General features: G+C 35.1%; 1 long non-coding RNA gene across 1 annotated transcript; it reads right to left on the reverse strand.

The window, feature by feature from the left end:
• Positions 1-3,707: 3,707 nt before the first annotated feature.
• Positions 3,708-5,277, reverse strand: LOC140442233 (uncharacterized). The gene is made up of 2 exons (XR_011951064.1): positions 4,883-5,277; positions 3,708-4,621 (listed from the first exon to the last, which is right to left on the reverse strand). It is a non-coding gene; the product is annotated as an uncharacterized lncRNA (long non-coding RNA).
• Positions 5,278-11,818: the final 6,541 nt, after the last annotated feature.

The raw sequence follows: 11,818 nt of genomic DNA on the forward strand, positions 1-11,818 counted from the left end.
CTACGTAGTTGGGTAGTGGTTTTCGGTATTGGAAAATCCTTGATAGCAGTTACCTTATCAGGATCTGTCTGCAAACCTCGACTATCGACAACATATCCCAAAAACTTAAGATTAGGACGACAGAAGTTACATTTTTCTATATTAACTGTTAAATTCGCCTCTTTAAGGCGAGAAAATACTTTCTCTAAAATCTCAATATGTAAATCAAAATCAGGAGTGACAACTATAATGTCATCTAAGTAATAAAACACATATGGTTCCAATTGTGGACCAATGACTAAGTCCATCAGACGACACATGGTCTGAGGAGCTGACACAAGACCAAAAGGCATAGTAACAAATTGAAATAAACCTTTACCACTGACAGCAAAAGCAGTATATTTCTTACTTTCTTCACTTAAAGGAATTTGTAGAAATGCTTTGGATAAATCAATAGAAGAGATATATTTGGCTCTCCGGAGTTTGCTTAAGATGACATCAATTCTGGGGATAGGATAGGCATCCCTGTTAGCAGTGATACTATTTAGCTTACGACCGTCAAAACAAACTCGGAAGGATCCATCCTTCTTTTTAGTTAACCAAAGTGGACTACAATAAGAAGAAGTCGATGGTTCTATAATATTTAAAGAAAGCATTGAATCAATCTCTTTTCCCAAGTCTGCGTGCCACGCTTGAGGTATAGGATATTGATATTGTCTAAATGGAGTAGACGTATTTACCTCAATAGTGTGCGAAATTAGAGAGGTACGGCCTAATTTGTCTTTCGAAGAGATCGATGAAAATTTGGACATAATGGCCTCTAATTGTTTCTGCTGTGAAACTGATAAACTAGAAAAATCATGGATGACAGTAAGAGTGGATAAATTCAGTGGAGAAATACACAATGAAAAATCTGAACAATCTAAGGTACTATTAAATATATTTAGAAAATCCATGCCAAGAATTATGGAATTTTGTACAGAAGGAATTATATAAAACGTAATGTTCCTCCTGATATTAGCCACTAAAATTTCGGTTTCAAATTTACCTACTATAGATTGGATTGTTCCATCTGCAGTTGAAACTTGCAGGGAGGAAATAGGTGATATGCTAATGTTAGCTTTATCTAACATTTCTAATGAATGGGAACCTAGTAATGAAATATTGGAGCCACTATCCAATAATGCCAAACAAGATTGTCCTAGAATCTCAATTTGGAGATATGGTCGATTATCGTTACATTTCTTAACTAATAAAGAATTTATATCTAAGCCAGAGACTCTAGGTATAGAATAGTCATTATAAGGTACTAATATAGAACTATCGTTATCATTTTTAACATCAAAACTTGGTACAGATGACAGAACTGTTTCCTGGTCCATATTATTAACATAATTACACCTAACATTTAATAAAGGAGAAGATACTCTAGAATTGAGAACGTCAGAATGGAGTGCTTTGGGTTTCCAAGTTACTTTTTTCCTTGATTCGACTTGTTGTGGCGTTTGTGCTTTGTTGATGATTTCTCTGATAGGGGACCTGACCTTGAATTGCTGGACCCTGCTTGACCTACATTTCCTTCCACGACGGTGGTTGTGCTCCCTGATGGGATTGTAGACGGAGGAACGCTCAGGGTACGAGCCTCGGTCTGCTCGTTTCCCGAACACTTATGGCAATTCCTCTTGAGAGTGTTATCTCTTCCACAACCATGACAAAATATATGTGTCCTTGGTTTTCCACACTCATAAAATGTGTGTCCAGCTTCATGGCAATTCCAACATGATAAATTGGAATTTAAAACCGACATGTTACTAGATTTCTGATGCCATGATCGATTTGAAAATTGATACGGAGTGGACGAAGGACCTGAAGTAGGTCGAGATGAGGTCGGAGGATGTGAAGACCAAGACAGAGTTTCTTCAATTCTCTTACATTTGTCAGTCAAATCTTCAATGTTGTGGATATCCACCAAGGCTAACTGAGCATGATAGAAAGGTAACAAACCTTTTAAAATGATTTTGATTTTTGCAGAGTCAGATAAGGGAGTATCTAACTTACTACACATACCCAAAATATTATTTATAAACATCGTGACTGATTCACCAGGTTTCTGTTTACGGGATTTGATCTCATCCAGTAGATCATCCTGGAATGAATAGGGGAGAAAATCAGACTTCAACTTCTGCACTAAATCAGACCAACAAGACAAACGACCCCTATTATTCATAAACCACGTAAATGCAGAATCTGTGAACAGTTCAGCTGAAGCAGCGAAAAGATCATCCTCTGAAACACCTCTAGATATCCTTAGACATTCAACACGCTCTAAAAAAGAAATAACATCAATGTGTTGAGTTTGACCAGAAAATGTAATACCCTATTTATGCACTTGAACTGGTTTGGAATATGAAAAACTAGGGACTATGTTAATTGGAGCATTAGGAGTGGAAGAAGCAATAGGGTTAACTCTAGAGTCGAGTTCACCCTCCAAAGTAAGTATCCTAACCGAGACAGACCTTTTGAAGGAGTGTTGATCCTCATCAATGCAACTCAGCAAGTGGACACGACCTGAAATGTGTGCTAAGCGAGAAGTTAGTCGACCATACTGACTGTCATGCACAGTTCCTCTAAATTCGCCTATTTTCTGAGCTAAGTCATCGAGAGTCACGGATATTCCTTGCTGTTGTTCTTCAAATGGAATCGATCCAGCAGAAATTTGAGTAAAACTCCTATTGCCCTCCTCCTGTTTCAAGGCTCCACGCAAGACCTTGCGCTTTGTATCAACATTAGGTAAATCCTCAATATTAATACCCCTAATTTTGAGTTCATAATCCAACTCACTAACTAATAAATGTTCTACTTTAAATGAAGACATTATGAAAATATATCAAATATTGAACCTCTACACCAAAATACAAGACCACCGTATTTACCAAACAAGTCGAATTATAGTAATGTAAATTTGTATTAATATTATGAAAAAAATATTAATTCAATATAACAAATATTAAAATAATTAAAGTAATTACAACTATATCAAAATATTAAGTTAAGAAAATATACTCAAATATTGTTTAAATAAGATCAGACCACAATTATTAAAATATACTAAAATTTATCAAATTGACTGTACTGTACTGCCCCAATGTATCTTAACAAACTAAACGATATGTATGATGGTATATTAACTGAGTACAAGATTATCTAATATAAGTGTATATAGCCACAGTTACCAAATATATCTAAATATTTAAATATAATAACACTAAAATATAACTTATGTTACTACTAAGGCCCCACGTTGGGCGCCAATTGTTACCGATAAAAAAAAAGGATATGGCTAATTGTGACACATTAAAAGGAAAAGCCTGAGATGGTGAAGCCAATATTAGAAATTAAGTAAGATTTATGGTTAAATAAAATTTAAAATTAATCAATTATTATTTTAATAAGATTAAATAACAGGGAATGTAACCAATACAAAAGAAAATATAAAATTTACTTGAAGTACTACAATAGAATAGGCTTAGCTCAAAAGAATGAGAGTAGTGCTCAGAGAGGAGGTTGGCACGTTTGCTTGCCTGTAGTAACCTAAGATAGTTAGATCAATCCTAAGATGATCTTGAGATGGGCGCCAGGGTGAATTTTGAATATCACTCCAATTTGGGATATATGTAATTATATACTAACTGAAAAATAAATGATAGGAAACAAATAAAAATCAGAAATGCTTTATACACTATATTCAAATCTTATGTACTATCCCAACCCTATACTTATATACCCTAACCAATTATTAAAATATATCCCCAAAATATATTTACAAAAAAAAACAATTACCTAAAAAAAAATGACCCAAAATATAATAATTATATACAACAATTGATTTACACTGTCCTCTGGCAATGAGGTAAAATGGTCTGGGATTATTGGTTGGATAACTCACTTGGAGTAAATAATAATTAAAATATTATAAAACAATTAAGTACTTATATAAGTTACAAAAGGGCAGTTTAAAATATGAGAATAGTCAGTTAAGACATTAGAACAATACATACATCAATTTAACAAAATAAAGGTACGTACTAGTAATCATAAAATGGGATAAAGTATCCTGACCACTTATCATAAGGGTTATGTAAGATATTAATAACGAAATAAATACAAAGTAAATAGAGAATGACAAATTTAAACAAGTAAAAAGATTCAACAAGTTGAGGGTACTACCCAGGGATTGTGCACAAACCTGTTTGTAACCCACTTAGACTGAAGGCCTAAGTATCCAAGTATATATTATAAAAAAATTGAAATTTAAATTATAAAGTTAATAAAATATAATGGTGCTTAGTAACTCTTTTGTTGGAAAGGGAGTTACTTAATCTGCTGTCCAGTGTTCAGGTAGTGGATGGCTCTAAGATGGATCAGCCTATGCTCCGTGTATCAGCCTTTAAGGACTGGCAGACCAACCAAGTGTTGTAGTTCTTTCTCCCAAATCAAATAATCTCCTTTTCATAAATAAAAATGTACTTCTTCCCAAAATCAAAAAAAATCTTCTGTCCCAAATAAAATGTGATTCTTCCCCAAATTAAAACTTCTTTCCAAATAAAATGAAATTCCAAACTTGGAAGTTGGAGCCGGCAGGCTATAAGAAAAGAAAACTTTTTTTATTCTGTGTTCTTGTATTTAATATCTATAGTTTTTGTTCTAGTAACAAAAACTAGAATATATTTGCCATTAGGTGACCTTGGCTCAAAAATATAGTGTGACTGCACTGGAATATATTATAATTTGTATCTATATATATAAAAAAAATAGGAATGATATTTGGATATTTGTAGTAAGCTGAGAAGATTTAGATGATTGGGAACTGGCAAATTTAAATGGAAGATGTGTGATAACTTACCAGAACTTATTTGGGAGTTTTATTTTCCATAAATCAACGTAACTTCTTAATGCACAAAACTAAATACGTCTTAAACAACAATAAAAATATTCTTCACCTTTCCCCCAAAAAAAAAACAATAAAATAACTTAAATTCTTTTTTTACTCCCTTCAAGTACTGCCTGCCGCAAACTCAACAACTCATCTCCTTCAAGTTCTGTTACAAAATGGCCATTACATTATTCTTTTTCCCTTTTGACGAGGGAATCGATTATCTTATCATCGATATCGATAATCATAATAATGAAATATGAGATCGTATTGTGGGTTGCATACTCCAACGGCGGCAGATTAGTAGTTAATGTAGGGATTCGGTTTGCTAACGTTCAAAATTTTAGATTATTAACGATCGTATCGTTACAACGGATTACAGTCAACAATATGGACTCAATATAAACCTTAAGAAGACAAAGCTTATGATTATTAGTAAGAAAAGGATAACAGAAGGTCAACTCTATGTCAACCAATTCTCTGTAGAAAGATTGACGCACTACAACTACCTCGGCACAATAATAAATGAAGAATGGACCAACAACCAGGAGATTAGAGGACGCATCGGAGAAGCTAGATCCACCTTCAATCGGATGGGGGCCTTCTTCAAGAGTCAGAACCTCTCTCTTGATACAAAAGTAAGAATGCTGCGATGCTACGTCTTCTCTGTCCTTTTTTATAGTATTGAATCGTGAAACTTGAACCAAGGTATGTGCAGAAAACTGAAATCATTTGGGATGTGGCTATATCGAAGAATACTTAAGATCCCGTGGACTGACTGAGTCACAAATGAGGAGGTACTCAGAAGAATGAATAAGAACCGAGAGGTACTGACCACCATCAAATCTCGAAAGTTACAAGTCTTCGGACAGATGCGAAATAAATCCAAATATGCTCTCCTGCAAGCCATCCTGCAAGCAAAAATATTTGGAAAACGAGGTCCAGGAAGAAGAAGAACATCTTGGTTAAAGAACCTCAGAATCTGGTTGAATGCAACATCTATGCAGCTTTTCCGCGCTGTTGCAGATAAGATAAAGATTGCCATGATGATCGCCAACATTCGTAACGGATAGGCACATCAAGAAGAAGAAGAAGAAATAGCGTACCATCCTTGTTCTCAAAAAAATAAAGTCCGATGATCTCCAACGAAGAAATTGCACACCGCACGTGTTGCCGTGGACTATTGTCGGACCAATAGCGGAAATTGTGTATGTTTACATGCCCACTTACATGAAAGTGAGCTTCATCACTCATTCAAAGATTATGCATCAAGTTGTCCTTTTTCTTAATACGCTCCAACATTTGTTCACAAAAACTTAGTCGGGTGGAATAAACTCGAACGTTAAAGGCTTGCACAATCTGGATTTTGAATGAATGATACTGGAGATCTTTATGCAAAGTACTGCTGGTACTACAATAGCTTAATTTCAGATCTAAGCTTCGTCGTTACAGGGATCTTCGAGGACTTACGTGTAATGAGTTTTGCACCGTTTCAATTTACTGTGGTGTGCGAGAAATTCTGACACTGCCACCTCTTTTCTGTTAGGTTGAACCACTACCTTTAAAGTTCCTAACCCAGGTCTAAATAATCTTGTTAGACGAAACTGGAGCACGAGTGGCAAATGGTAGTGTAAACGGAACTATTGTTGTAATGCGCGTTATTCACCCGACCACTTTTCCATGATAACTTAACTTATTACTCTCTAGATATATAACGTTTATGTCGCAAGCCCAAGGCTCCTCTATTTTTTAAGTTATGTCGTTACATTGAATCACCTGTTATTTAAGCTAATTTTTGTAGTAGGTAATCCAATCTGCTAAGCTTCGTCCTACGTACTTGATCAATCGTGAACATATGTGGCGAAATATCTGATGTGTTTCAGATTCTTTCACAATAGTTTCTCAAACAATGTTGATATTATTGGTAATAGTGATTATGACTTCAACCATATGCTAAGAATTTGATGAGTTTCCGACCACTGTTTTTTTTGGCAACCGTTTTTTAAACTGCTTCTGTTATGAAGTCATATCCTAGAGCTTTTTTGAAATCCTCTCATTTCCCTTCCTTTCATTCATCATCATCCAGCCTCAAAACTCCACTGCCGAATATAGGCCTCTTCCTCGTTTTTATTTTGTCTTCTTAAATCGTCTTCCGTTGGTCTCCACTCCTGTGACCTCTTTGTCCATCGCCCATCCGTAATTCTAGCTATGCGTCCTGCTCATCTCCATTTTAGATTAGTTCTCCACTTCATTGGGGGCGACTAACTTGATAGTTATTTTCTTAAAATTTGTGTCTTCTCTAAGTGCATGGCAAACGTATTATCTTTCTGTTTTTTATTTCTTGTCCACCATTTACTGTTGCTCTAATAGGGATACAACAAGCGACACGGTCTTTTAATTTTCTTGTCGCGTTTCAAAGGGAATAATCAGTTTCTTTTTCATTTTATAATTGCAGTTATAGGTATTTAGTAATCGATTAAATAAGTCGAGCAAAGCATGTGTTTTATATACAACTTCTCTATGTCTAGACGGGTCATTAAAAAAGGATATTGTGATGAGATATAATATAAAAAATATGGAAGAACACTTGTATCAGATACTTAAAAAATCGAAAAGTAATAATCCTGCGAACAAGACTAAAGAAAACCACAATACCGCTAGAAGGGCTACTGTAAATCGCTTTCGTGGATATTCTAAAACAAAACACAAATGCCGCTACCTATATTAACTAGAGCCAGAATAAACAGCGAGGTTTTAATTGATTTTATCAAATGTAAAGAAATACCCGTGCTTTCAAGATCGACATCGTATACTGTAGGAAACACGCATATAAAAGAAGAGAACAATAGGTTAATAACATTCTTCAATTCGCAGTTTGATTCGGTAATATATAACAATTTTAGTAGCCGATACTCGAGTTCACCATTCGACGTCTTAGCCCCAAGTGTTAATAAATTTAGCGCGACGAAGAAAAAGAAGGCTACAGCATCTTCCGCATACACTATAAGTATTGATTATAGAAAAGGAAGTACAAAATATGATCAAGAAAACATCAATAACCTCCAAGATGGTAGGTAACTGAGGTAGCAGCGCTGTTGGACTGATACGGTTTTACAGCACGGGCGATTCGATCGTAAGTTTTTCTCTCATATACTTTTAGTAAAGTGTTTTACTAGTAAAGCTTTTTGTAAATTAAATTTATTTTTATACAACCAAAGACGAACTTCCAAAATATAGCTACTTAATAATGGCATATTTGTAGAAAAAAAAACTTATTGGATACCTTAAAAAATACTAGTGAAGATAAGCAAAGTAATTCCTAACGCGACTTTTACGGAAATTGCCATGGGAAACAAATTAACAGAATAACAAATTAGCCAATAAGCCGCTAAGCTCGAGAACGGCAAGTTGGATGAACATATTAGGAGTCCTTGGGAAAAGGGTAGCGTAAACAATAAATATTGTAGAGTTAGGGGATAAGGATATGGATTAAGCCAAACGGCTTAAGTTACGAGAGTGCGTGGCAGCAGAGGCACAATGGGACAGAAGAAACCAAATTCATTATTGTATAGTTCGTTTTTATCTAGCGGCAATTAATGTTGAGTTCAGGAGAGCAAAAAAGGGGTAGGAGAAGTGTTATTAAAGAGGGAGGACTTAGGGTTAGTAAGTCGAAAACGGAGTATATATGCTTGGGAAAACAGGAACGGTTGGGGACATCGAATGGCTTGGGGAAAATGGGACACTAGAGGACAATGACGATTGCCCATGAGATACATGTTGGTCAGTTTAACTGGAAGCAAATAAGTGGGGTACTCTCTGGTCGAAAAATCGGTGAAAGGTTAAAAAAAAATTATCTAAAATAGTGTGGTGAGCCCTGCGTTGGAGTACGACGGTGAACTGTGGCATGTATAGAGGGTTCAGGAAAAGAAGATAGAGGTAGCTGAAATGAAAATGTTACGGTGGTTGTTGGTTAAAACTAGAAGGGACAGGATCAGAAAAGACGTGATTAGTGAATGAGCCGAGGTGACTACAGGCTTAAAAAAGGTTAAAAAACAAAGATTCCAAAGGTTTTGTCACATCAAATAAAAATAATACCCACGTGACACAAAGAATAAAGCTATTAGAAGTTGAGGGAAAGAGAGGTTGAGGAAAACCGAGAAGATGGAAGGACTGTAATGTTGCTAAAGTAAGTGTTAAAGCTTGAATGAAAATTTGAAATAGACAATATTTTGTAAAATTATGGAAGTATTGATAAAAAGACAGTAACAACATGGACAAAGAGGTTATTGGAATGGAGGCCAAGGGAAGACAAGAGAAGCGTCGGTCGACCACCTACAAGATGGACTGACGATTTAAGAAGACTCAATAAAAACTGGATGAGAGCGGCGCAAGATAGACGGGGTTGGAAACATGCTGACGAGATAGGATGACAACTCTAAGAAGCATACTGACACAAAATGGGTGATAATAACCTTGGATATAGTTCATTGGAAAATAAGAAAGGACGCCTAATTTCAAGAAAAAAACAGTTTTTTGTAAGGTTTTTTGGTAAAACAAATAAAATCTGACATAACTTTATTTAACAGCCTCAAAACATCATACAATATTATAGAAAAGTAAACATCTATGGAATATAATAATGATTAAATCTTACCTATCTTTTAAAGACTATTTTTGTTGTCTGTACCCCGACTAAACGGACCACAAACGCAGATATCTCTGCATTGTTCGCAGCCCTGTTCTCGAACTACTCGGATCAGATCTGTTCAGATTGTCGAAAGGGATAGAGAGAGCAACACAGCGATAACCTCGCTTAATGGTTTCATTATTATACTGGTTCCGATTGTGGAATAAATCATCCTACTATCTCGTTATAACAGATATTAAAATTAACGCCGCAATCAATAATTAACTGCTAGGATATTGATATTTTTTCGAGAAAAGAGTCGAATGGTCGTGGTAGGAGATAAAGAGAGGGAGAGATAAGAGAAAGAGAGAGTGCTGTGCCATCGTAAACTAATTTCCACTGATCGAATTCCTTATCAAGATCAAATTAACTCGGTGGAATTCGGTCTTGCCAGTAGAATATCGTGCAAACATATTCGAGATCCGACAGAGATGGTTTAAGATCATTTTTATTACTATAATATTCAGGAAACTACTTATTTTATAAGGAAATATTACTTATACTTGTTTTTCTTTTTAATTAATAATGTTCTCTGACTTGATATTTGGGTAGTGAGAAGATTCTTGACAACGTGATGGAGAAAGCCCGATTCATGGACGGATTGAACAGTTTTTTATTATTATTGATAAAAGTTTTCCACGTTTAAGGCAATCAATCAAGTGCCGTCATCGCTTTTATTGAAAAAAATAGGGTACTTTTCGATCTCAATGGATTCTCTTGGTTTGTAGAAACGAATGAAGACTGTAGTTGTGGAAGTTTCAAGCTTAATTTTATGACTTGTAGCTCTATGTAGATCAAATGTTCATAAATTCTAATAGAAAGTATTCGATTCTTTTGACCTATGTAATATCGTTGATAATCTACACAAAACATACACAATTTCAAACAGTTATTCATCACTCAGTCTTCCTCTTCTTATTCTTCTTCGTCTTTATAAGCAGCTCTGCTTATTTATTGACGGATTAATACCTCTATGGAAAGTTCTTTTGCGCTTTCGTTCGATAATTCACTGAGTCTTGCTATAGGAATCTCCTGTTCAAGACATTATATTAGATGTTAAAGAAAGTATGCTGTATGTGGATCAAATGTTCATAAATTCTAATAGAAAGTATTCGATTCTTTTGACCTATGTAATATCGTTGATAATCTACACAAAACATACACAATTTCAAACGAAAGAAATGAAAGGCAAAATTTACAAAACAGTCATCAGACCAATAATGGCACAGCCTAACACAGAGAGAACAAAAAGGATGTAAGAAACAGCAGAGATCAAAACACTTAGAAAAATTGATGGTAAGACACTATGGGATAAATTTAGAACTACAGATATACGACGTAGATGTAAGGTGGAAAACATCAAGAAATGGGCAATAAATAGAAGAGTAGAATGGAATGCCCATATAAGTCGAATAACAACAAATAGAGTACTAAAGACGGCAAGAGACGGTTCTCTAATAGGAAGACGATCAGTAGGAAGACCACAAAAACGATGGAACGACAACTTACTGGTGGCACGTCTACATAAAAAGAATAAGAAGAAGACGCAGAAGTATAAGATGCCACAAGAAAATAGCTTCAGAGCAATATTAAGTTTTAGTGGGTCACACACTAAAAACGTTCTTGAGTATCGTACACGACAGAATTGTCAAAACTCAACTATGAAATAAGTGTTACACAAGTTGGTTTTAGAAGTGATTATGATAGGTTTGAATGTCCGGTCCAGAGATGGATGGACATGAATTACGATATGTACTTGTGTTTTGTAGACCATGAAAAGAAATTGGATAAGATCAAACAAAAAAAGCAATGGTATTGACAGACAAATAAAAATCTTAAAAAACGTAAGAGAACACCCGAAATATCAAAACATTAAGAGGATTCCGCCAGGGATACAGTGAAGTGGAACAGCTCAAAAAGATCGACGACTCATAGTTACCCATATTGTTAGTGTAAAAGGATTTCTTGCGGATGGTTTACATATGTTTGAATCAGAGAAAACCTGTGATTATCATCAAGTTATGAACTAAGAATATTTCGAAGAAATGATTGAATGCAAGTTACCACTCCAGATTAGTTGGACGTTTATCAACTATGCAATACAAGAAAAATGAAATTGTAACGTGTTTCATATCTACGTTTAAAGTGTAGATTATTGTGCCACTCAAAAAAAACTTTCAGCCTTTTTATCTGTCGCTGAGTCATTACTGTCACTGCCA

Source organism: Diabrotica undecimpunctata, chromosome 1 (assembly GCF_040954645.1).
Source record: "Diabrotica undecimpunctata isolate CICGRU chromosome 1, icDiaUnde3, whole genome shotgun sequence".
Lineage (NCBI taxonomy): Eukaryota > Metazoa > Arthropoda > Insecta > Coleoptera > Chrysomelidae > Diabrotica > Diabrotica undecimpunctata.